Source organism: Chelonoidis abingdonii, chromosome 3 (assembly GCF_003597395.2).
Source record: "Chelonoidis abingdonii isolate Lonesome George chromosome 3, CheloAbing_2.0, whole genome shotgun sequence".
NCBI lineage: Eukaryota > Metazoa > Chordata > Testudines > Testudinidae > Chelonoidis > Chelonoidis abingdonii.
Window position 1 is genome coordinate 64486883 of NC_133771.1, and position 25123 is coordinate 64512005.

General features: G+C 45.3%; 1 pseudogene; it reads left to right on the forward strand.

The window, feature by feature from the left end:
• Positions 1 to 4360: 4360 nt before the first annotated feature.
• On the forward strand, positions 4361 to 23534 carry LOC142046624 (uncharacterized; annotated as a pseudogene).
• Positions 23535 to 25123: the final 1589 nt, after the last annotated feature.

Genomic DNA, 25123 nt, shown 5'->3' on the forward strand with positions numbered 1-25123 from the left:
GGAGATGGATGGCAGGAGAGAGATCACTTGATCATTGCCTGTTAGGTTCACTCCCTCTGGGGCACCTAGCATTGGCCACTGTCAGTAGACAGGATAGTGGGCTGGATGGACCTTTGGTCTGACCCAGTATGGTCATTCTTATGTTCTTAATTCTTCCTGCCCCTTGCAGGCTTGATGGAAGGCTGGCACCACAGTGGGAAACCACACTGTACAGTCATTGGACTTCCAGTTTTGAACAACCCTACAGGATTTTTTCCTTCTATATATTCTCTAGAGTTTTTTCTAGTCCAGTGTTTATCATTGCAAGTAGTCCTAGCTTTGGCATAAAGGTGTATTTTAATGGGAACACATCGAAACAAAATAATGGCACTGACTCATAGAAGTGTAGGACTGGAAGGGACCTCAATAGGTTATCTAGTGCAGTCTTCTGCCCTGAAAGGGACTATCCTTGCCCTCACCCTTGCTATGTCTATCATCCCTTCTTCTAACACAGGAAACTTGTTTTCAGACTGGCTGGCCTACACCTTCTGGCAGGGTGTCCCTTTTCTGTAGTGAAAGTCCATCCTGAGACACCAGAGGGTCAGTACATCTTGCAAGCACCTGTTGAGTGTTCCACTGTATTGGGAAATAATCGTGTTTATATTTTGAGGAAATTACTGTTTGTATAATGACTAATATGTTGGGTTTGTTGGGCCCCAGTCCTGCAGCCTCTAGCTCAGGGGCGGCAGCCGCAGCCTATGATTGGGCAAAAGCAGTCAGGCATATACTGGAAAAGATTGTGTTGGCCTATGCTACGTCAAACTCTTGTTGTAAGTTAAGGTTATTTTCTGGGGAAGAGGAGTTTGAATCCTGGTTGGAGCATACCACTGAAATGCTGCGGGAGTGGGCCGTACCCGATGTAGAAAAGCGAAGATGTCTAGTAGAGAGCCTTAGTGGCCCAGCATTAGATGTAATTCGCACCCTAAAACTCATTGACCCTGGGGTCAGCGTGAAGGACTGCCTAGAGGCCCTTGATAATACCTTTGGGAGCGTAGAGGGCCCTGAGGACAGTTACTGTAAATTCCTTAATTCCCGAAAGGGGTGAGAAAATTTCAGCCTATATACAGAGGCTGGAGAGACTGCTTCAGAGAGCTGTTATGAGGGGAGCAGTGACTGCTGAGCATATGGATCAGACCAGACTGGCTCAAGTTGTAAGAGGGACTCAGTATCAGAACCCGTCCTACTTCATCTCCGACTAAGAGAACGGCAGGAACATCCCCGAGTTACTCCCAGCTGATAAAGGAGGTCAGGGAAGAGGAAGAAAGGCAGGCGGCCAGCGAGTGTTGGGAAGCCCAAACATTGGAACCAGCCAGCACAACGCCACTGCCAATGGCCAGTGTACTGATGGTGAGCACCACAGAGGAACTTGCCCAACAAATGCAGGTCCTGACGGAACGGATAGCTGAGCTGCAAAGCATCATTGACCGAGCTAAGATTTCCAGGAATAAGGAGCCTCAGGCTGTGACGAGGGAGAAGTCAGTATCCAGAGCCACTGTCCCACCCCGGCGAAGGGGGAAAGGACAATTCTTTTGCTACCGGTGTGGTCAGGATGGGCACAGTGCTGCTAACTGCCATAAGGAAGAGAACCCCTCCTTAGTGTATGAAAAGCTGAGGATCAGTTGGAGAGACCCAGTAGCTGCCAGAAGGTCTGGGACGGAGACCACCTAGGCATACAGGATTTGAAGATTCCCCCAGAAGAGACCATCCAGCTGGGATCCCTGCAGGACTGATAGGCCTCGAGCAGAGGTCATGGTGAGGATCGAAGGGCGGAGTGTAAAGCCGTGCTGGACACTGGATCTCAAGTGACTATTATATTTCAGTCATTCTACCAACAGATGCTTAGGCACCTGCCTATACAGGCACTGACTGGCATTGGTCTGTGTGGCCTCAGCATGGATGAATACCCCTATCAAGGGTATGTCATAGTGCACCTGGAATTCCCAGAGGAGGTTGCTGGAGTAAAGCAAGAGGTAGACACAGCTGCTTTAATATGCCCTGACCCAAAAGGGACCTCTGATGTGTCGTGCTGATAGGGACCAACTCCAGTCTCTTCAAGGTGCTCGCGGATTACTGCAGACGACGGGCTGGGGACCAGTACCTGAGTACCCTGATGATCCATACGCTTTGTGCTGAAGCCTATAGGAAGATTGAGAGCGCTAAAAAGGAGACATCTGAGCTACCAATTGGGGCGCTGAAGTACATGGGTCCAACCCCCTTAGTAGTGCCTGCAAGGACGGAGCAAGAAGTACTTGTCATGAGTACCAAGCTGAAAGGCAGTAAAGGGGCATTAGCAATGATAGAGCAGCCGACTGAAGGAGAGCTTCCGGAAGGAGTGCTGGTCCCCCAGTGGAGTCATAACCTTACCTGCTGAAGCCCAGGAAAAGGTGACTATACTGATTGCTAATGAAACAAGTAAGGATGTTGTTGTGAGGCAAGGACAAAAGATAGCAGACCTCTTTGAGCCTGAATCAATTGTAAAACCCCAGTGTGAGACTCAAGTACCGACTATAGACCCAGCAAAGTTTGATTTTGGAGATTCTCCATTGTCCGAGGAGTGGAAAGATCGCCTGAGAAGGAAACTCTGTGAAAGAGCCAAGGTGTTCTCATTGCATGAGTGGGATGTGGGATGTGCAAAAGGAGTAGAGCACAACATCAGACTACATGACTCTCGACCTTTCAGAGAGAGATCTAGAAGGCTTGCTCTCTCCGAGATGGAAGATGTGCGACAACATCTTCAAGAGCTGGTTGCAAATGGCATCATTACAGAGTCCCGCAGCTCATACGCCTCACCCATTGTGGTGGTTCGTAAAAAAGAATGGGAAAATCCGGATGTGTATTGACTACCGCACCCTAAACCGCCGTACTGTGGTTGACCAGTACACAATGCCTCGAGTCCAAGATGCCTTAGACTGTTTGCTGGGAAGCCAGTGGTTCTCTGTGTTGGATCTTCGGAGTGGATACTACCAGATCCCCTGGGGGAAGAAGATAAGGAGAAGACAGCCTTCATCTGCCCATTAGGATTTTTTATCAGTTCGAACGCATGCCCCAAGGGATTTCTGGAGCACCTGCCACATTTCAACGTCTTATGGAGAAAGTTGTGGGAGACATGAATTTACTGCAAGTGTTAGTTTATTTGGATGACTTGATTGTGTTTGGAAGAACTTTGGAGGAGCATGAAGAAAGACTTCTTAAAGTGCTTGATAGGCTGGAGGATTATGGTTTGAAGCTTTCAATTGACAAATGCCAGTTCTGCAGGACCTCGGTGAAGTATGTGGGCCACATCGTGTCCCAAGAGGGGTGAGTACTGATCCTGATAAAATAGAAGCACTCACTACATGGCCACGTCCAAGCAACTACAGAGAACTCAAGACTTCCTTGGGTTTAGTGGCTACTACCGCAGATTTGTGAAAAACTATGCTACAATTGTAAAACCCTCAATGATCTTACCAGGGGATATCAGTCCAGCAAGGACAAATCTAAGACCAAGAATAAAAGGCCTTCCATGCAGAGACACTATGGCCCTTCGAACCCTTTGGGCCACGGTGGGATGAGAGATGTGAAAGGGCTTTTCGAGAAATCATTACTTGCCTAACTCACGCCCCAGTCCTAGTCTTTGCTGACCCAAGCAAGCCATTTATCCTGCATACTGATGCCAGTTTGGAGGGTCTGGGGGCAGTACTGTACCAGGAGGTGGAAGGCAAGCGTAAACCTGTAGCTTTTGCCAGCCGAGGACTGTCTGATAGTGAAACCCGCTATCCCACCCACAAGCTGGAGTTCTTGGCCTTGAAATGGGCCATCACTGAGAAATTTCGAGACTACTTGTATGGGGCTCAGTTCCAGGTGTGGACAGACAACAACAACCCACTGACTTATGTGTTAACAAGTGCTAAACTGGATGCTACAGGGCAAAGATGGGTGGCCGCTTTGGCTAGCTATGACTTCAGCATTCAGTACCGATCAGGGAGAAGCAATGTAGATGCAGATGCATTGTCCAGGCGTCCACAGGCACCAGAAGTTGCTGTGATACCCACGGATGGAGTGAGAGCTATTTGCAGTGTGAGTCGCCGAGAGCCGGAGGCCCATGAGAGCCTTCATGGATGTGTTGCTGAAACTTTGGGCCTACCCCCTGAATGCGTGCCTTCTGCTTCAGTAAACTATATTGCTTTGGACCAATCTCCCTTGCCCATGCTCAATGCGGCTGACTGGCAGGAAGCCCAGCTGCAAGATATTGACATTCGTGATACACTACTTGCCAAAAGGGAGGGCAAGGCCCAGCTGCGGTTGTCCCACCTACCCCAGAGGGCAAACTACTATTGAGAGAATGGACCAAACTAAAACTGATTCAGGGAGTGCTACACCGCACAACCACAGACCCTCTACAAAAGCAACGAATCAGCTAGTGCTGCCGAAAGAGTACAGAGCCCTGGCCATGAGGGCCCTGCATGATGACTTTGGACATTTAGGGATGGAGAGGACCCTGGAACTTATCCGCAGTAGATTCTATTGGCCACGGATGGCTGAAGATGTTCGCAGGAAATGTGAGACCTGCGCGCGATGTGTTCAAAGGAAAACTCTGCCCACGAGGGCTGCATATCTGAAGAACATCACCAGCAACAAACCTCTGGAGCTGGTTTGCATTGATTTCTTGTCTTTAGAAGTGGACAAGAGGAATATTGGGAACATCCTAGTAGTGACCGACCATTATACGCGATATGCGCAGGCATATCCCACACGTGATCAAAGGGCCACCACTGTCGCTCGAGTATTGTGGGAAAAATATTTCTCAGTTTATGGATCCCAGCCCGGATACACTCAGGATCAGGGACGAGACTTTGAGAGTCACCTTCTGAAGGAGGTGCTGAGGATAGCAGGAATTAAAAAGTCGAGGACAACGCCTTATCACCCGCAAGGTGACCCTCAGCCAGAGAGGTTCAACCGAACACTATTAGATATGTCAGGGACTTTGCAGCCAGAGCAGAAGGCAACTTGGAGCCAACATGTTGCATTTCTGGTGCACGCCTACAACGCCACAAAGAACAATGCTATGGGAGTCACCCCATATCTCTTGATGTTTGGGTGAGAACCAAGATTACCCATAGACCTGTGCTTTGGTGTAGCAGAGGATGGCAATAGCTATGAAACCCATCAGCAATATGTATCCCGATTACGAGAAAAGCTGCGGGATGCTTATCACTTAGCTACATCTGCAACTTGGAAGAACACAGACCACAACAAACATCAATATGATGCTAGGATACGTCTGCAAGAGCTCCAGCCAGGGGACAGAGTCCTGCTGCAAAATTTGGGTGTTGCTGGCAAACACAAGATAACTGACAGATGGAAGGCAATACCTTACTTGGTGATGGAAGAGCTAGGAGAGCTGCCAGTCTACAAGATCAAACCTGAAGAGGGTCCAGGGCAGACAACAACCGTGCATAGAAACCTTTTGCTCCCTATGGGGGAATTGGTAGGCAGCCCTTATGAGATGGGCCACAACAGGCAACTGGGCAGAACGAAGGTGCTGTACCAAAGCCACCTTCCAACGTGGACAGCCGGCCTCCTGCAACTAACTTACCCCTACTCAGCACATCTGAGAGTGAGTCTGAGGAGGAAGACACAACCATGGTGTATCCTAGGATGAAGACAAGATTTCAGTCTCGATCAGCTGAATCAAAAGAGTACCTCCTCTTCCTCCCTAAACCCTATGGCAGAAGTATTTAGGCCCATTCCTGACACTCCTGAGCCACTGGTGAAACCCCTGTGTGATGACTTACACAGGTTATTGAACAGTGGCGACATACAGATGGAGGATGTCCTGAGCGCCTTCGACCCTCCGCTGTTAGAACTAGAAATGCAGGGGCCTATGCCAGAATCCGAGGGGAACTCACAGGAAACCTCCCCATCCATCTCTCAAGAGGATGTCCCCCCTACCACAGCAACAGAGATTCTCAATAGGTGAGACAGGGTAATAAGACCAGTGAAACGGTTAACTTACAATGCACCTGAGGTGAATAGTGAGGAGCCAATACATTTAGCACACAGGTTTGTGGAAGCAAAAGTGGGCTATCTGAGGCCCTTTGGAGGGGACCAGTAAGTTGGTATAGCAGGGAATGTGATTTGTCGGGACAACAAATTCTCAGCTGAGGGGAGGATATAAGCAGAGTCAGGATGAGCTCTACCCTGACATCTGGTGGTGAATTATGAGGAGTGTGGAAAGAATCTCAGGGAGTGTGGAAAGAAATTCCAGGTATTTGCATTGGCAACCCACCCCACCTAGCATAAGCCCATGGCAGCCTGGGATGGTTATTTTGACAGCTCTGGGATCCCCAATTTCTTTATTATTGGGGCAGGAGGAAAAAAAAAGTGCTGTCACCCTAATTATGTGAATGAGGAACTATGAGACTGCTTTATGACAGAAATGGCTCAACCTAAATTAAGTAGTACTTGCTAGACAAGGGACATGGGTTCCCAAACCCAGTGAACTGAGAGGGTTGGGACTGCTGTGTTACCTGATGGTATGGGCCCCCTTTTGAGGGCCTGAACACCAGTTGCACTTCCCCTCTCTCCACTGTTAAAGAGTAGAGCTAATTGGATTCCATTGAGGAATCCACTAGAGACTGCTTAGCTGAATTATGTTGGCCAACGGTGCACTAGTCACCAGGGCTCCCTACTAAGAGCTGAATCACTGAAAAAGAGCTGAGCTGAATCACTGGAGTGCTGTGTTAACTAGTGGGGATGCCTGAAGACCTATTGCTAGCAGCTAGGCAGAGCGGAGCAGTTTGCAGCATGGTGGAAGCAGCCAATGGAAACAATAGCGAGTGGAGGGGCAGCACCAGCTGGTGTAGTGGAGCTGGTCGTAGGGAAGGCTGCAAGCAGAACTCATGGAGAAGGCGAGACAGTTGGCCCTGGGCCCATGTAAGGTGCCCCTTAACACCCTTGTGGGCTTTCCCCTCCTCTCATTTTCCACCCAGGCTGGTGGGGGGTGTTTAAAACGTGGCAGAAAACTTTTGAACTCTGGAAGTAGCACACTGACCAAGACTTTCGGTGATGTTGGATTTTGGGTGATTGGACTTAAGACCCTAATGGGGAAAGGACATGCCTAGATTATTGGAGGTGGTTTTTCTTATGTTTGTGTTAGAATCTGTTCGGGTACGATTTCTCCAATGTGAAATCCACATTGTTTACTTCTTATTAAACGATTTTGCTACAGCTCAGACCTGTGCTTGCGTAGTGGGGAAGTATGCCTCCTAGAGGGCCGAGGGTGGGGGTGTAATAAGTGGTCCCAGGTCACTGGGTAGGGCGACGGTTTTGCATTGTGTTATTAGAAACGAACCCCTGGACTACTGAACCCAGCCCTTGTTGCTGCCAACTCAGAGGGACAGAAGGGTTAACATAACTTGTTTTAGACTGGTTTGGCCTACATCTTGGCAGGGTGTCCCTTTTCGTAGTGAAAGTCCATCCTGAGACCTCTGACCGTGCTGTGTCACAAAGATCGCTTGTCTCAAGTGACAGAGATTGCCTTTAAGAAAGAGAGCTAAGTCTGATATGAAGGTTTTTATTGGTGATCCCATTACTATTTGCTGGTGTGTTAAAATGCTATTTTCCAAGTTGCAAAATTCTTTGCCATTCTGTTTCTAAATTATGTTCAGCCTATAATGAGCATAGCATAGGCACTGTCATAAACAGGAGAGTAAAGGAGTTAATGTTTCCGTTTACCTGTTAGCAGTGGTAACAACCAGTGAAACGGCGGGAACACTGACGAGGACCAACCAGAGACAGATAACTTTCAAAATCTCAGGTCGGAGGGAAATCTTTGTTGTTGTGTGTTCTTTTCTTTGATCTGTTTCATCTCTTGGGATCTGAGAGTGACGGAACGTACTACATTGGCTCTCTAATTTTCTATTCAGTAGTAAGTGTATAAGCAGTCAAGTAGAAGGCGGGTTTAGTCTTTTAATTGTCTTTTCTTTATTTGCACATGTGATATCTGGTGGAAGGTTTTTTAATGTGTATGTTGGTTGGAGTGTTTTATAATTGTTTTCTTTGCTGGAGGTATCTTCTCTCTAGTTTGCTATTTAGCTGAAGACCCTGTTAAATTATCCTTCTTGAATTTACGTGACTATCTTTAACTCTTTCTGTCTTTTATTAAAGTTTTCGTTTTTAAGACCTGTTACTTAATTTTTCCTCTGGTTAAGGCTTCAAAGGAAAATTAGTGGGTACTCGCCAGTGGAGATTGTGGGAGAGAGGCGGGGGTGACGGTTGATTCCTCTATGTTTTAAGTTCAAAGGAGTTGTAATTCACAGTGATCTTTCATCAGGGTAACCCAGGAGGGGAAGCTTGGGAGAGGCATATGGTCTAAAGGAAAGGGTTTATCTTCTTGTGTCAAGAATCCAGAGGGATCTGGGTCTGGGGTCCAGGGGAATGGTTTTGGGAGGATCACCAGTTTATCAGGCACTCCAAGTGCTGATTGGTGGCAGCTGTCAGATCTAAGCTGATAATTTAAGCTTAGGGGGATTCCATGCTGGTACCCCATGTTATGCGCATCGCTAACGTTCGAGAGGGGCTGAGATACCTCATGACACCACCTTTTTCCAGCCTTGTTTCACTGATCTGACAATAATTGTGTTTCCAATCATCTATGTATATGGAATTAAAATGGAATCCGTCTCATGCAGTTGGAAGTGGAGGTCAAACTAATTATATTTTGCGACTTTTCTGGAATATTTTAGAGGGGTCTTCATGTTATAGGAGAAGGCAGAGACAAGTGTTGATTCCAATTCCCACATCTCCACTGCCCTCCATGTCCAGGCCGATCTTAAGTATTATTATATTGTGATACAACCCTATAGGATCCAACAGGCTTGGCGGCCATTTAACTGAGACCTTTATAAACACATATGTAGACATAGGCCTTCTCCAAGAGCTTTATAATGTTAAATAAGCTATAACCTAAAAAGACAGAGAGAGAGAGGGGAAACAGTACAACATACATATGTGATCAACACACATCCTATTAGTTCCATATATTCAAACATGACTAAGTCCCAAATATCCCGCAATCTAGTAATTGTTATCACTTTTCTACTTCCAACTAACCAGTCCAGAACACAGCAAAACCTGTAAATAACAATGAACATTAACAACAAAGGAACTGCTAGTTTTCTGGTTATTATAAGGCTGCATCACAGGGCAATTAGTATACAGAAATTTACATAAGGATTTAGATTTTTTTTTAAAGAAATGGGTATTAGGGCAGCACTGGTATTTCTCTAAATAGGAAAAGTGTTAATACAGATCAGGATTACAGATCAACACGCAAAAATATGTTACAGGTTCTAAAAGTGAGAGGATAGGCCTGAGATTTGATGGGGCCCCCTGTGACTATCGATACAGGTGCCCTCAGAGCTACGCTAAATCTTCACTCCACCCTTCATTGCTTCCACTCTGATAATGGCACTATTAACTCAGGGGGAGGGATAGCTCAGTGGTTTGAGCATTGGCCTGTTAAACCCAGGGTTGTGAGCTCAATCCTTGAGGGGGCCAGTTGAGGATTGGTCCTGCTTTGAACAGGGGGTTGGACTAAATGATCTCCTGAGGTCCCTTCCAACCCTAATAATCTATGATTCAACATAATGGCACTTGGAAAAAGTCCCATAGCGGACAGTAGTAGCCATTACAGAGAAGAAAGTTTGTGTAAAGATTCAATCCATTTGTCAAAAGTACAATCAGTCCCTCATTGCAGGGGGATTTAATTTGCCATGTTAATGACTGTTTGTTTGCCATAACCTTCACCCAACTAGTTGTAAAGAACGGGGCCCAATTGCTATTGAATCAACTGTAGCTACACTCATATAACCAAGAACAGGATTTGGGCCAAAATGTGTACAATGGAAGAGTTGGGGGTATTTTTGGATTCTCTCAGTACCATGGTCAGACCATCCATCACCTTGTGCAATTGAGGTCAAAGTGATTGAGGTAACATCTAGCAATACAAACCCAATATTTGGATTCTTCCTTGGAGGCTTCTGGAGCCTCTTTGATTCCTGAGAATTACAAAAATGAATTACAAAGAGATGAATTTTGAAGGGCTGGGCAGAGAACTTAAATAATTGGCTCTCTGCAGCTATCTGCTGTAAAGAAGGTTCAGTTCTATTAGATTTGACTGAAACTTATTGTGGCTTATGCATGAAATTTGAGATAAATTAACGTCTTTAACACTATCCTAATGTCCCATCTTTGTGTAATTTACCACTATACTTGCTACAGGGAAATTTGGGGGTTGGACTTAACATGGGAGATGACCACCACAATGATCACAACACCCTATTGTGGACCACTGATATAGGGGTTAGTTGGGCAGTTATCTTTCACTGTGGTAAGTAAATATAAGGAGCTATTGTCAATATGAGAAAACGAAGTCATTCATAGATCTTACAAACTGGAAACTGCATATCCTAATGAAGTCTGTCCAGTAGCTTTGCATATGTTTTCTTCTGCTTGTTGCAGTTTGAAACTGTCCCCCTCCCATTTATGTGCATTTTCATGATTAATACATTAATAAATACTTAATTGAGCAGAAAAGGAAAGAGACAATAGTGCAATAGAAAACTTGTCAAGCTAAGGCCTCTAAATATCCAGTATAATTTAAAGGGAAAATGTAAATAAACTTGCTATATTATCTAGTTGTAAACAAATTAACCAGCTACTGTCTCATAAATTAGGCTTGTTAACATATAAAAATCTGCTTTCTTACAACTAGTCACCACAACCACAAGGACACAAACAGTTATGCAATCTCAGGAACTCAAAAGAGTACATCATCTTCAGAAACATTTAAATTACTTAAAAAAAATGTCAAGTGAGCAATATTTTAGAATTATCATTCAAAAATATATACTTCTCTCCATCAGTCACACACATACGGAAGCATTATGCTCAATGAAATAAATTCAGACTATACAATTATTATTTGTGCAGGCCCTGATCCAGCTCTCACTGAACTCACTGGTCATACTCCCATTAACTTCACTGGTGCATGACTGAGCCCTTAGTACCAGAGTGCTCAGTGCTGTTCAGTACACAAGATACAGCCACTGCCCTGAAGAGGTGAAAGACAGAAAAAACAGAGGATGAGATCCAGTGTAAAAAATATCCAAATTAGGATGACTTTGTGGCTGATCTTTATTGTGTGCATAAATGCTTTAATATATGTTTATAATAAACTAACTTTTTAATTTTTTTGCATAATGAGTATGGTGCTTTAGCTATATAACTGTACAGAAAACATAGTTTTTCCTTTTCAGATGAGTCATTCATATTATCACATTGCATGCGTGATTTATTTTTTTGTAAATTTATGACAGATGTGCAAGTTAACACTGAAGTTCTACAGAATACAAAATTCCAGCCTTATTTTCACTGATCTGAAAATTAATTGTGTTTCCAATACTCTAGTTATATGGAGATTAAAATGGAATCAGTCATGCAGTTGGAAGTGTGTGTATGGGGAGGCTTTACAACTGTATATTGGCATTCTTCTGGAATATTTAGTGGGTCTTCTTGTTTAGGAGTAGAGTAGTCAGACATATTTATAGTGAGTAGTCAGTTTTAAATGGTATTCTAAAATATTTAATTTCTGAGTTTTTTGACATGCCTGAAATATGAAAATGGGCTTTAAAATTGTTATTTTGATTAAGCAAGCATTTTTAATAGCACCTGGTAGGAGATGATTCTGTATTAACAACTCTAATATTTCAGAGCATAAAATCTCTCTAATTTTATCAGCAAAGCCTGCTATTTCTCTAGATAAGTATTCTAGAAATTTTTTTAAATGACTTAGATTTGTCAAGGTAAGCTTGTATCTGATCCAAAGTCCCTGGAAGTCAAAGGAAAGATGCCCATTAACTTCTACTGGCTCTGGATCAGGCCCAAATACACTTAAGGGCCTAAACAGAAAAAAAATCTCAGCTAATTTCAGAGGTGGATATGGTTTTTAAGGAGATCTGTGAAAAAGATGACTTTTTAAAAGCTGTTTTTATGGCATCAAGTGTAAATGTGGCTACAGGAGATTGCAAAGATAAAGGAAGAAAAAGCAAATCCATTCTTTCATCTATTACCTATAGCAATGGCAGAAATGAAATATAACAAATTTATCCATACCTATACCAAGTTGTTTTTGACATCTTAGGAGACATTAAAAATTATAATGTAGAAAGAATTGGATAAATACAACTTTCTTCAAGGTGAAGATGACATATTTGGAATTTTCAAAAGCATTCACCATTGTCATTGACTTCAGTGGGAGCTGAGTTAGACCAATGCTAAGTGAATCTGAAAATCCTTTGTCAACGGGTGAGCTGAAAGAAACATGATGACATTTATTATACACAAAATGTTTATAGTGTGTGTGGCTAGCCCCATTTAATGCCCCGACCCCTAAATTTAGCCAAAAAGAAACTAATCTGCCTGAAATTTTGTACGCTGCATTCCATCCCAGGGTAATAATTTGTTATTTTGACCTTCGTATGTACTTCTGATCATTTTAGAGGGTATACTTTCTCTTGAGAAGATCAATAGCAAGTAATAGTGTAAACCCACACACTTTCTGTGTGTGGTGTTCTGTCCCATCTAGAGGCATGGAAACCACTTAGAGAGAGATTAATGAGTTTGCTTTAAAGCCTTAGCTAACAGTCAGTTGGCTTTTAGCTTATGCTGTAGAGATTCATGCACTAAGCTCCAGAGATCCCAGGTTCAATCCCACTTGTAATGCTGCCAGACGCAGGTCATCATGGGGTGGGATTGAACCTGGATCTTTGGCACTTAGTGCATGAGCCTCTACAGCATGAGCTCAAAGCCAACCACCTGTTAACTAAGCTGTAGAATAGACTCATTTTATCTTTCTCTTTGAGCGGTCTTGGTGCTACTAGATGGGACAGAACACCACACCCAGAAGGTGTGGGGGTTACAATAGCTAACTAGGACCTTAGCTATGCATTTCCAGATATGCTAATATTTGGGTATTTATACCATGTAGAATTTTTAGGAAGAAAAGTGTTGGAGTCAACTGAAACATTTTTTGTTTATGAATATGCATCCAACACTAAGGTTGCTTACATGAAATGGCCTTCACCAAAGTACTAACAATAACCCATGCATTCTAATTTATGTCAAGTATAGGGGGTAGCCATGTTAGTCTGTATCCACAAAAACAACGAGAAATCCAGTGAGCTGTTTGGGACTGGGTTTGTCTTTTAGTATGTTTGGACAGAGCCTAGTACAACAGAGTTCAGTCTGGTTGGGCCCTTTAGACACCCAGATAATACAAAAATAAATAACATTTTAACTTTTCCATTTGTTTCTTATTATTTCCTAATCTATCCTGTTTATGCACATATAGTTTTTGAATGAAGAGTGAATTGAATAGTAGTGAATTGCATTGTCAGCAATGAGACAAAACTATAATCTTTCATAGTTACACTGACATTTTATTTTAACAGAACTAAACCAGGTATTAAAGCAGAATTCATAGGACTGATCTGATTGAAGTCAATTGCAAAACTCCTATTGGCTTCAGTAGGATCAGGAAGTGGCCCTAGTTAAAGACTGCATGATAACATGCATTGAAGGACTGGATGCCTTATGGCATTTAAAATTGGAACCCATGACCATTCAGTTAGCATTTCAATACAAATCTAGGTTTGATGTGATTGGAATGTGTCCCCATCTGCTGGATATTCGGCATACTAGGCAAAATCAGTGTGTTGGTTTCAGCCCAAGTGTACGTTATTCATTTAAACCATTGCCATGCTTGGCAATAATTGAGACTCTTGCTAGTAGACCTTGCTGAGAGGACAGGAACTGAGGATGAAATCTTTGCCTCATTGGAGTCAATGGAAAAATTCCCATTGACTTCAATGGGACCAGGATTTCACCCTGAATGAGCAGTTGGTCAGCTTCTTGAGAAAAGACTATTTTCAGTAAGTGTCCAGTCAAGAAACGCTTAAGCCAACAATGAACTTGGAGACACCAGTCTACATCTGGGTTTTCCCAGGAATGTGGCTTGGCTGGTAAGGAACTCAGTCATGCATGGACATGTGACTTGCCCAGGTGACTTCAAAACTCCATTTTGTAGCTGGACTTTGCATAGGAGAGAGGAAGGGTCTCCACACACAAGTGAAAGTCTATTTAAGCCCATGGGAGACCCCTCCATTTGGTCTTCAGCTGGCTAAAGAGAGGGCCTCTCCACCCCCAAAGATACCTGAAAGAAACTGGAACAAAGGACAGTGATTGCAAGGGGTGTGAGTGATTGCTGGACCCAGATTAAAAGGAGATTAAAAAGAAGCTGTAAAAAGAAGCGTTCTGGAACTGTTGAGGATCTTATCTATATTCAGTTTCTTACTGTATTAGATACAGACTGGCGTGTTCTATTTTATTTTACTTGGTAGTTCACTTTGTTCTGTCTGTCACTACTTGGAACCACTTAAATCCTACTTTCTGTATTTAATAAAATCACTTTTTACTTAATTAACCCAAAGTATGTATTAATACCTGGAGGCGGCAAATAGCTGTGCATATCTCATTATCAGTGTTATAGAGGGCGAACAATTTATGAGTTTACTCTGTATAAGCTTTATACAGGGTAAAATGGATTTATTTGGGGTTTAGACCCCATTGGCAGTTGGGCATCTGAGGGTACGTCTACACTGCACGATTATTTCGAATTAGCTTAAACCGATATTACAAAACAGATCTAATAAAATCGGTTTAGCGCGTCCACAGTGGGATCCCGAAATCGATTGTTTGCGTCCATGGTCAAGGTCTAGATCGATTTCAGGAGTCGGTGCATCTGTGGTAGCTGTTCTCAGCTTTACATTAGTTGCCCCTTCCGCTGTTGAGAGCACAGTGCCTGATGGGCAGAAAACATTTCCCTGGTGGTGCTGGGTACAGCCTCACCCCTTTTTTGGAAGGCAGCACCAATGCCTTTGGTCGCTTTTCAGGAGTGCAATTGAGCAAGACGAATAGAGCAGTGCATCTTGCCCTTTTTCACGTGTGGGGGGGAAATAACTGAGGGCTGTTCCTGAACATACAGCACTGGTGTTTGAACTACGCCATGGGAGCTAGAAAATGCAATAATTTTCAGAGACTGCTGTGGACTGTGGATAGCTGAGTCTGCATACCCTCCTCCCGTATGAGTCATCCATTGAGTCTCTGGCTTCTCGTTACGCTTGTCACGCGAGGTGGTATCTGGAGGTTTGTATTCAATACGCTTGGCATTTCAATGTCTCTGTAAGGAGCTGGATAAACAGAAATTTGTCTCGCATAGGCATCAGATCAGTATTCCGTAAGGTCATGTAGAGCTTTTTTCGTTTCAGATGAATCGGCAGCCTAGCTGATCAGAAATCCACGCTGGCAAGGCAGGGAAAGTAATTCAAAAGTTCGCGGTGCTTTCTGTTTACCTGCGCATCTATCGGTTAGATTGTGTCAAGGGTCAGTGCTGCACTCTGGGATGCTGCCCGGAAGGCAATAAGTGATTTCCGTCAGATTAATCCAGTTATAGCTATAGAATTAGCGGCTATGCTCTGTTGGGAGGAGTTCCGAAATCGATTTAAGGAGCTGTTTAACTCGATATTAATGACGACGTCGTGTGAACAGATACAGCGTTAAATCGGTATATCGGCCATTAAACCGATTTAAAGTTGCAGTGTAGACCTGGCCTGAGTGTTAAAGGCAGGAACACTTCTGTAAGCAGCCTGCAGCTTTGAGGCAAGTAATTCAGACCCTGGGTCTGTGTTGGAGCAGATGGGCGTGTCTGGCTCAGCAAGACAGGGTGCTGAGGTCCCAAACTGGCAGGGAAAGCAGGGGCAGAGGTAGTCTTAGTACATCAGTGGCAGATCCCAAGGAGGTTTCTGTGATCCAACCCATCACAATGAGTTCTGTAAGTCTGAAGGTAGCAAAACAACAGTGACAAAAAAACACTGACACCCTTGAAAGATGGTGCAGAGCTGTCTGTGAGAAAGTGGGTTGCAAAGCTAATGGTAAATGCTACTTTTTAAAAAGACATTTAAAGATTAAAATTAAGATGGATGAATTTGTAAAGAGTAGGAAACCATTTCTAAATTATACTAGAAAGGGTGTAGAATCATATTCCGAATGAATTGATATGGTGTGGAACTCCTTAAGTAATGACATAGCAAAATGACATAGCAAAAGTTCTCTTTTCATTTTCCTTTGTTTGAGTCCATGTTACCCTATTCCTTGATATAGTCTATGCAGTAGGACTGCTTCAAGTATACTGTAGGAACAGCCCTCTGTACCCGCAAAGAAAGCAAGATTTGGGGCCAAGCAAACAGCTTTCCTGTTATCTTAATGAATCAGTCTCATAAAAGATGTATTCTCCCATCAGAGAAATGTTTACATAGATATTCCTTTTGATAATTTCTAAGTACAATTTTGATTTTATATAGAGCTAGATCCCATGATTATTAATACAGTGAGCACCTCACAAGCCTCACAGGAATGATGTGATTCCTATTATGAAGAAAGAGGAGGTAATAAGAATAATGATGCTTTAATTATAAGGTAGATTTGTTTGACTTTGTTTTCTCTAGCATATACATATAGCTCTCTCTGTGTATCTCTCTCTCTCAATCTTTGTTATCAAAAAAATCCAAACAACACATTTCATTGCATACAGTTCTTCCTCTGGGGAGAGTATGAGAGAACAAATACATGACAGCTGTAAATCACGTTGCTTAACACATTACTGGAAGGCACTCAGATGCTAGGGTGATGAGCGTGGCATTAGGACCTATATACAATCAATAAAATTGTATCATTACTATTCTGCTAGTGCAAAGCAGAATGAAGTAAGGATGTACTTTTAAAAATTAAATCTTTGTTAGCATGACAGAGTGCTGGGAATGTACAGCTGTAAGGATCCATGGGACTAGTACCCTGGTCTACAGAGCCTGGGACAGCTGACATTGCCACTGGGAAGCCATACTGAGCTGCATGCAAACAGCACTGTGGAGATTAGGTGCTGCAGGAAGTACAGGCCAAAGGATCCAGAGCAACCGCACCCCATGGACCTCTGATTGACCCATGCTTGCCCCAGGAAGTTGTCTGGGTAACCACACAGAGTTTGAGACTGCTATGATGTAAGTCTGTGATACAGCATGGCCAGAGGGCAGCAGGAGAGAGTTAGAAAGGAGCCTTATTCCCTGTAAGGGGAAGAAAGTTTGCTATAGATTAATTAGAGCACCTGGCTTGTACAGAGGGAGGGCAGTAAGCCCCCACAAGCTGAAGGGTAGGAGAGGGAAGTAGCCTAGGAGAAGGAATCGTCAGTTCAAGTGGTTTATGACTATCCTCAGGGTCCTTGGGCTGGGACCTGGAGTAGAGGGCAGGCCCAAGTCCCTCTCTCTCCGCTCCCCTCCTCTAGGACAGTAGTGGGGCAGTTAATATTCCAATTCAGGGGCAAGAAATGGTGCCCTGAACCCCCCTCCACCCCCCAAAGTAGAGAAAGTGCAAGACCATCATAATAGTGCCGGCAATTTGCCAACACAGACCTCACATTTTTTTCTGATCTGCATTCTCTGACCCTGACCCTTGCCTCCTGATTCCAGCCTGGTGCTACCTTTGATCTCTGGTCTTTGACCCCAGCCTGACTCTGACCCTCACTACTGATTATCAATCCCTACTCATGACTACAGCCTCGTGGCTGTCCTTGTCCTGTGAACACCAGTCCAGCTGTGATTGCTAGGCCAGACCATCTATGCTCTGGTCCCTTACAGTTTTCTCAGACCATCTTCAAGCCTCTCCATGAAAGCCCCTTAGCATGGATATGGAAGAGGTAGATCTACCACCACCCACTGGACCTCAAGGGGTACCAGATCTGAAGAAACAGGTCACTCAACTCCAAACCGAGAACCACGTGTTGTGGTCCAAAGTGGCACAGCTCCTCCCAGAAAAATCAGATGCTCCACAGGCAGGCAGCATGGTTCCAAGAAAAGAAGTCTATGCTCCAGGCTCAAGAAGGGCCACTCACCTCTGAACAGGGTCCAGCATTACCGCTACCTGAACATTTTGATGGGAACCACCAGAAGTTCAGGGGGTTCTCTGAACCAAATGACCTCTGCTTTTCCTGATCTGCCCTTGAATGTATGCCACTGACCAGGCCACTAATGATCAGTATGCTAGCTGGAGTAGCACTGGAATGAGGGGGCAGGACAACCTGGTGTTAACGAACTGATATGCCCTCCTGAGAGCATTTTCTGCAGTTTTCACTGACGCTCATCATGCTCACTCAGCAGAAGCCACACTGTGAAGGCTCCAGTGATGGGGAGGGCCAGCTGCCTCATACACTGTCTAGTGACTCACGGCTGATGTTGAGTGGAACAACTACACCAATTTTGGTGCAGACCTTGTGTTGCCATTTGTTTTTTAAATTTTACATAACTCACAATGTGCCCCCAGAACCTGGTATGGGCATTGTTGATATAGTGTAAATCAAAATAAACTAAAATATAAACATCATATAAAACTGAGTCTTTCCTTTGTTATTCCACCAACTCTCTGAAGTGTTTGGGCTTGTTTTTCAGATTAGCAATCATAGCCATAATTGGCCAGATTCTGCTCTCTGTTACACAGATGTTAAACCAGAATAACTCCATTAATGTCAGTGGAGTTATTTTGATTAACACTGGTGTCAATGAGAGCAATGCCAGTTTGTTTTCTTTTAAAATAATTGTTCAGATATTTCTGTGGAATTTGTCACTATGCTATTTGATCACTGAACTTAATTTAGCTGGTTGTCACGTGTCATGAACTGTTGGTTTTCACAGGTCACTCACAGACTAATGCTATATAATATTGCAACATAATTGCTACATGAATACATTTGACAGTTCCAGACTTTTGTAGACTGTAGTCGAGTGTGACCGGGGCTCAACCCTCCTTCGGGGGGGGAGGGGAGCCACGCCGGCTCACCACGCTCCGGCCTTCCGGTTGGGTGAAGCAAGCAAGACCACACACAGTCTGAGCTCAGACCCTTCAGCAGGGGCTGAGCAGGTAAGGCCACACACAGTCTGAGCTCAGGCCCTTTCAGCAGGGGGTCTTGAGCAGGTAAGGCCACACACAGTCTGAGCTCAGGCCTTCAGCAGGGCTGAGCAGTAAGGCCACAAGTATATAGTTGAGCCCAGGCCCTTGGGAAGGCGGAGGCAACACACAGTTTGGCTCAGGCCCTTCAGCAGGGGCTGAGCAGGTAAGGCAACCACCGAAGGTGTCTCCTTAGGCAAAGGAGGGGGAGTCTGCCACCCTTAAAGGGTGCAGGGGAACGCAGGCCCTCCATCTCCACTGCGTTCCAGCCTGGGGCTCTAGCAGCGGTCAACGCCGCTGACGGTCAGGTGGGGAAATCCTGACCGAAACACCCTGACATGGACTCAGGCGAGTCTGCAGCCAGACAGGAGTCGGCTGCCCCCAGGCCATTTCCAGCCTCCCCCTCCCTGGGTACCTGCCCTTCGCCGGCATCATCCGGGGGTTCCCAAACCATGGGTTCCTCAGCAGGCTCAGTGGTGGGAGGTCCAGTCCACTCCTCCAGGTACCGGGGTTCAGGAGGTCTGGTCCAGTCCTCAGAGTACTGGGGTTCGGGCGGTCTGGTCCAGTCCTCCACAGGCCGAGCATCAGAGGGCTCCGCCGGCTGCTCTGGGTATGGCCCCAGGGGAAGTCAGGCCAGTACCCCTCCGGATACCGGGCGCGGGGTAAGCCGGGCCCAGCGGGAGCTCAGGCCTCAGCGTCTGCCTTCTCTGGCAGCCTCCTCCTAACTGAGGGCTGGGGCCGGGCTTTTATACTTCCTGTCCCGTCCCTTTACTTCCTGGGGGCGGGGACAGGCGGAGGGGGCCTTGGAACTTCCGGTCCCACCCCTTGACTTCCGGGGGGCGGGGATAGGCGGCTTGGCCTCCGCCCGGGGCCGCATGTTTTCTGGCCTACTCCCTTCAGGAGCGTGGGGGAGGGGGAGCCCCCTCGCTACATAGACTAAATTCAGATAATGTTGGTCAGATTTTCAGCTGATTTACACTACAGCATCCTAGAATAATACAAATGTAGGACTGGAAAGGACCTCGAGAGGTCATCTAGTCCATCCACTGATGAAGCAGGACCAGGTCTACCTAGACCATACTTGACAGGTGTGTATCGAACTTTGTTCTTAAAAACCTCCTATGAAGGTGATTCCACAATCTCCCCTGGAAGCCTACTCCAGTGCTTAACTATCTTATAGTTCGAAAGCTTTTCCTAATATCTTAACTAAATCTCCCTTGCTGCAGATTAAGCAATTACTTCTCAAACATTCAGTGGACATAGAGAACTACTGATCATGTCCTCTTTATAACAACCCTTAACATATTTGAAGACTTATGTCCCCCCTCAGTCGCCTTTTTTCAAGACTAAATATGCCCAGCTCTTTTAACCTTTTCACCACAGGTCATCTTTTCCAAACCTTTGATTATTTTTGTTGCTCTCTTCTGGACTCTCTTAATTTTGTTTGTGTCTTTCTTAAATTGTGGCATCCAAAACTGGACACAGTACTCTAAATGAGGCCTCACCAGTACCAAGTGGCACAGAAAAATTACCTCCTGTGTCTTACATATGATACTCCTGCTAATACATCCCAGTACTATATTACCCTTTTTCACAACTGCATCACATTGTTGACTCTGATTCAATTTGTGATCCATTATATTCTAGATCCTTTTCAGCAATACTACTTCCTTATATCATGCCTACTGCTTCCTCACTATCCACTAGGCTAGTAACCTTGTCAAAGAAGAAAATTAAATTGGCCTGGCATTATTTGTTTTTGACTAATCCCTGTGGGCTATTACTTATCACCCTGTTACCTTCTAGATGCTTACAAATTGATAGTTTAATAATTCGTTCGAGTATGTTTCCAAGTCTCTAAATTAGGCTGACTGGTCTATAATTCCCTGGGTCCTCTTTGCTCCCTTTTAAAGATAGTTACTATGTTTGCCCTTCTTTAGTCCTCTGGGACCTCACCTGTCCTCCGGGACTTTTCAAAGATAATCACTAATGGTTCCAAGCCCTAGTCTACACTATGAGTTTAGGTCGAATTTAGCAGCATTAGAGCAATTTAACTCTGCACCCGTCCACACGACCAAGCCATTTTTGTTGACTTAAAGGGCTCTTAAAATCGATTTCTGTATTCCTCCCCGACGAGGGGATTAGTGCTGATGTAGACCTTGCTGGGTTGAATTTGGGGTAGTGTGGATGCAATTTGACGGTATTGGCCTCCGGGAGCTATCCCAGAGTGCTCCATTCTGACAGCTCTGGACAGCAATCTCAACTCAGATGCACTGCCCAGGCAGACTGGAAAAGCCCCGGGAACTTTTGAATTTCATTTCCTGTTTGGCCAGTGTGGCGAACTCAGAGGTGACTGTGCAGTCCCAGAATCACAAAAGAGCTCCACCATGGACCAAATGGGAGGTACTGGATTTGATCACTGTATGGGGAGATGACTCCGTGCAGGCAGAACTTTGTTCCAAAAGACGAAATGCCAATATATTTGTCAAAATCTCCAAGGGTATGAAGGACAGAGGCTATAACAGGGACCCACAGCAGTGCTGCATGAAACTTAAGAAGCTCAGGAAAGCCTACCAAAGAACCAGAGAGGCAAACGGCTGCACCGAGTCACAGCCCCAGACATGCCACTTCTATGATGAGCTGCATGCCATTCTAGGGGGTGCCGCTACAACTACCACACCCTGTGCATGAACTCTGTCAATAGATTCTCATGCAACAGGGATTGGATTTTGGGGATGAGGAAGATGAGGAGGAGAATGAGGTTGAAGATAACGCACAGCAAGCAAGTGGAGAAACCGTTTTCCCTGACAGCCAGGAACTGTTTATCACCTTGGAGCCAGTACCCTCCCAACCCACCAAGGAGCACTCCTGGACTTTGAAGGCAGAGAAGGGACCTCTGGTGAGTGTACCTATGTAAATATAATACATGGTTTAAAAGCAAGCATGTTTAATGATTTATTTGCCCTGAAGACTTGGGATGCATTCATGGCCAGTACAGCTACTGTAAAAGTCTGTTACCGTGTATGGGGATGGAATGGAAATCCTCCAGAAACATGTCAATGAAGCTCTCCTGGATGTACTCCCAAAGCCTTTGCAAAAGGTTTCTGGGGAAGGCAGCCTTATTCCTTCCTCCATGGTAAGACACTTTACCATGCCAGGCCAGTAGCACGTAGTCTGGAATCATTACATAACAAAGCATTTCACTATATGGTTCCGGTGTTTGCTGGCATTCAAGCAACATCCGTTCTTTATCTCTCTGTGTTATCCTCAGGAGAGTGATATCATTCATGGTCACCTGGTTGAAGTAGGGGAATTTTATTAAGGGGACATTCAGAGGTGCCCGATCCTGCTGGGCTGTTTGCCTGCGGCTAAACAGAAATCATCCCTGCTGTTAGCCATGTGGTGGGGGTAGGGGTGAAATGATCATTGTGTGTGTGTGGGGTCTGGGGGGGTTAGTTGGGTTTGTGCTGCACATTAACCCAAAAACCGCAGCCTCTCCTTTTAAATGGGCAACCCATTTTAAATAGCCAACTCAATGGGTGCTTGGCATGGGAAATGAGGGTGCTGCTGTTCGAAACCATTCCCACATGTTACGAAGGTTAAAGAAGCGAAAAGACTGTGTCTGACTGCAAGACGAATCTGTTGCCCGCTGGCCCTGCATGTGTGATCTCTTACACCAAACTGGCAGGCCCTCAATATAAGAGGCTATGTAATGTTAATAGCTTGGTTCACCATGAAAGAGTCTACCCATTGTTCTCTAAAATATGTCTTTTTAAATACTACTCTCCCTTTTTTTCCCTCCTGCAGCTGAAAATGTTTCAACGCTCCCCCATCATCTCCATCCCAGAGGCTAGCGAAGATTAGAAGGCAAAAAAAAACGCATTCACGATGAAATGTTCTCTGAGCTCATGCAGTCCTCCCACACTGAAAGAGCCCAGCAGAATGCATGGAGGCAGACAATGTCAGAGTGCAGGAAAGCAGAAAATGAATGCCAAAACAGGAGGGATGCACGAGAGGAGAGGTGGCAGGATCAAGATGATAGGTGGCATCAGCGTGATGAGAGGAGGCAGGAAGCAATGCTAAGGCTACTGAAAGATCAAACTGATATGCTCTGGCGTATGGTTGAGGTACAAGAAAGACTGCAGGAGGACACACCACCACTGCATCCCCTCTGTAACCAACCACCCTCCTCCCCAAGTTCCATAGGCTCCTCATCCAGATGCCCAAGAACGCGGTGGGGGGGCCTGTGGACATCCAACCACTCCACCCCAGAGGACTGCCCAAGCAACAGAAAGCTGGCATTCAATAAGTTTTGAAGTGCGGTGTGGCCTTCTCCTTCCCTCCTCCACCACCCCACCCAGTGCTTCCCACCACCTCCACCCCTCCTGGGCTTTCTTGGCAGTTATCCCCCCATTTGTGTAATGAATTAATAAAGAATGCATGAATTTGAAACAACAGTGATTTTATTGCCTCTGCAAGCAGTGATCAAGGGGGGGTGGAGGGCGGTTGGCTTACAGGGAAGTAGAGTGAACCAAGGGGGTCGGTTTTCATCAAGGAGAAACAAACAGAACTTTTACACTGTAGCCTGGCCAGTCAGGAAACTGGTTTTCAAAGCTTCTCTGATGTGCAGCATGCCCTGCTGTGCTCTTCTAACCACCCTCGTGTCTGGCTGCGTATAATCAGCAGCCAGGCGATTTGCCTTGACCTTCCACCCCACCATAAACATCTCCCCCTTACTCTCACAGATATTGTGGAGCACACAGCAAGCAGTAATAATGATGGGAATATTGGTTTCGCTGAGGTCTAACCGAGTCAGTAAACTGTGCCAGTGCGCTTTTAGACATCCAAATGCACATTCTACCACCATTCTGCACTTGCTCAGCCTATAGTTGAACAACTCCTGACTACTGTCCAGGCTGCGTGTGTATGGTTTCATAAGCCATGGCATTAAGGGGTAGGCTGGGTCCCCAAGGATAACTATAGGCATTTCAACATCCTCAGTGGTTATTTTCTGGTCTGGAAAGTAAGTCCTTTGCTTCAGCCATTCACACAGATCAGAGTTCCTAAAGATGCTAGCGTCATATACTTTTCCCGGCCATCCCACGTTGATGTTGGTGAAACATCCCTTGTGATCCACCAGTTCTTGTAGCACCATTGAAAAGTACCCCTTTTGGTTTATGTACTCCCTGCCTTGGTGCTCTGATCCCAAGATAGGGATATGCGTTCCATCAATCGCCCTACCACACTTAAGGAATCCCATTGCAGCAAAGCCATCCACTATGACCTGCACATTTCCCAGAGTCACTACCCTTGATAGCAGCAGCTCAGTGATTGTGTTGGCTACTTGGATCACAGCAGTCCCCGCAGTAGATTTGCCCACTCCAAATTGATTCCCAAATGACCGGTAGCTGTCTGGCGTTGCAAGTTTTGAGAGGGCTATCGCCACTCGCTTCTCAACTGTGAGGGCTGCTCTCATCTTGGTATTCTTGCACATCAGGGCAGGGGAAAGCAAGTTTCAACGTTCCATGAAAGTTCCCTTACGCATGCGAAAGTTTTGCAGCCACTGGGAATCATCCTAGACCTGCAACACTATGTGGTCCCACCAGTCTGTGCTTGTTTCCCAGGCCCAGAAACGGCGTTCCACAGCATGAACCTGCCTCATTACCATCATGATGTCCAAATTGCCAGGGCCCATGCTTTGAGAGAAGTTTGTGTCCATGTCTTCATCACTCTCGTCACTACGCTGCCATCGCCTCCTTGCCTGGTTTTGCTTTTGCAGGTTCTGGTTCTGCATATACTGCAGGATAATGCATGTGGTGTTTACAGTGCTCATAACTGCCGCATGATCTCAGAGGGCTCCATGCTTGCCGTGGTATGGCTTCTGCAGGAGAGCAGGAGAGCAGAATGGCAGCAGAAGCAGTCATTCGATGACGATGGTTTGCAGCCTTACTGCACCGTCTGCTGCCAGAGCAAGAGACCAGAGTGGCAGTGGAAG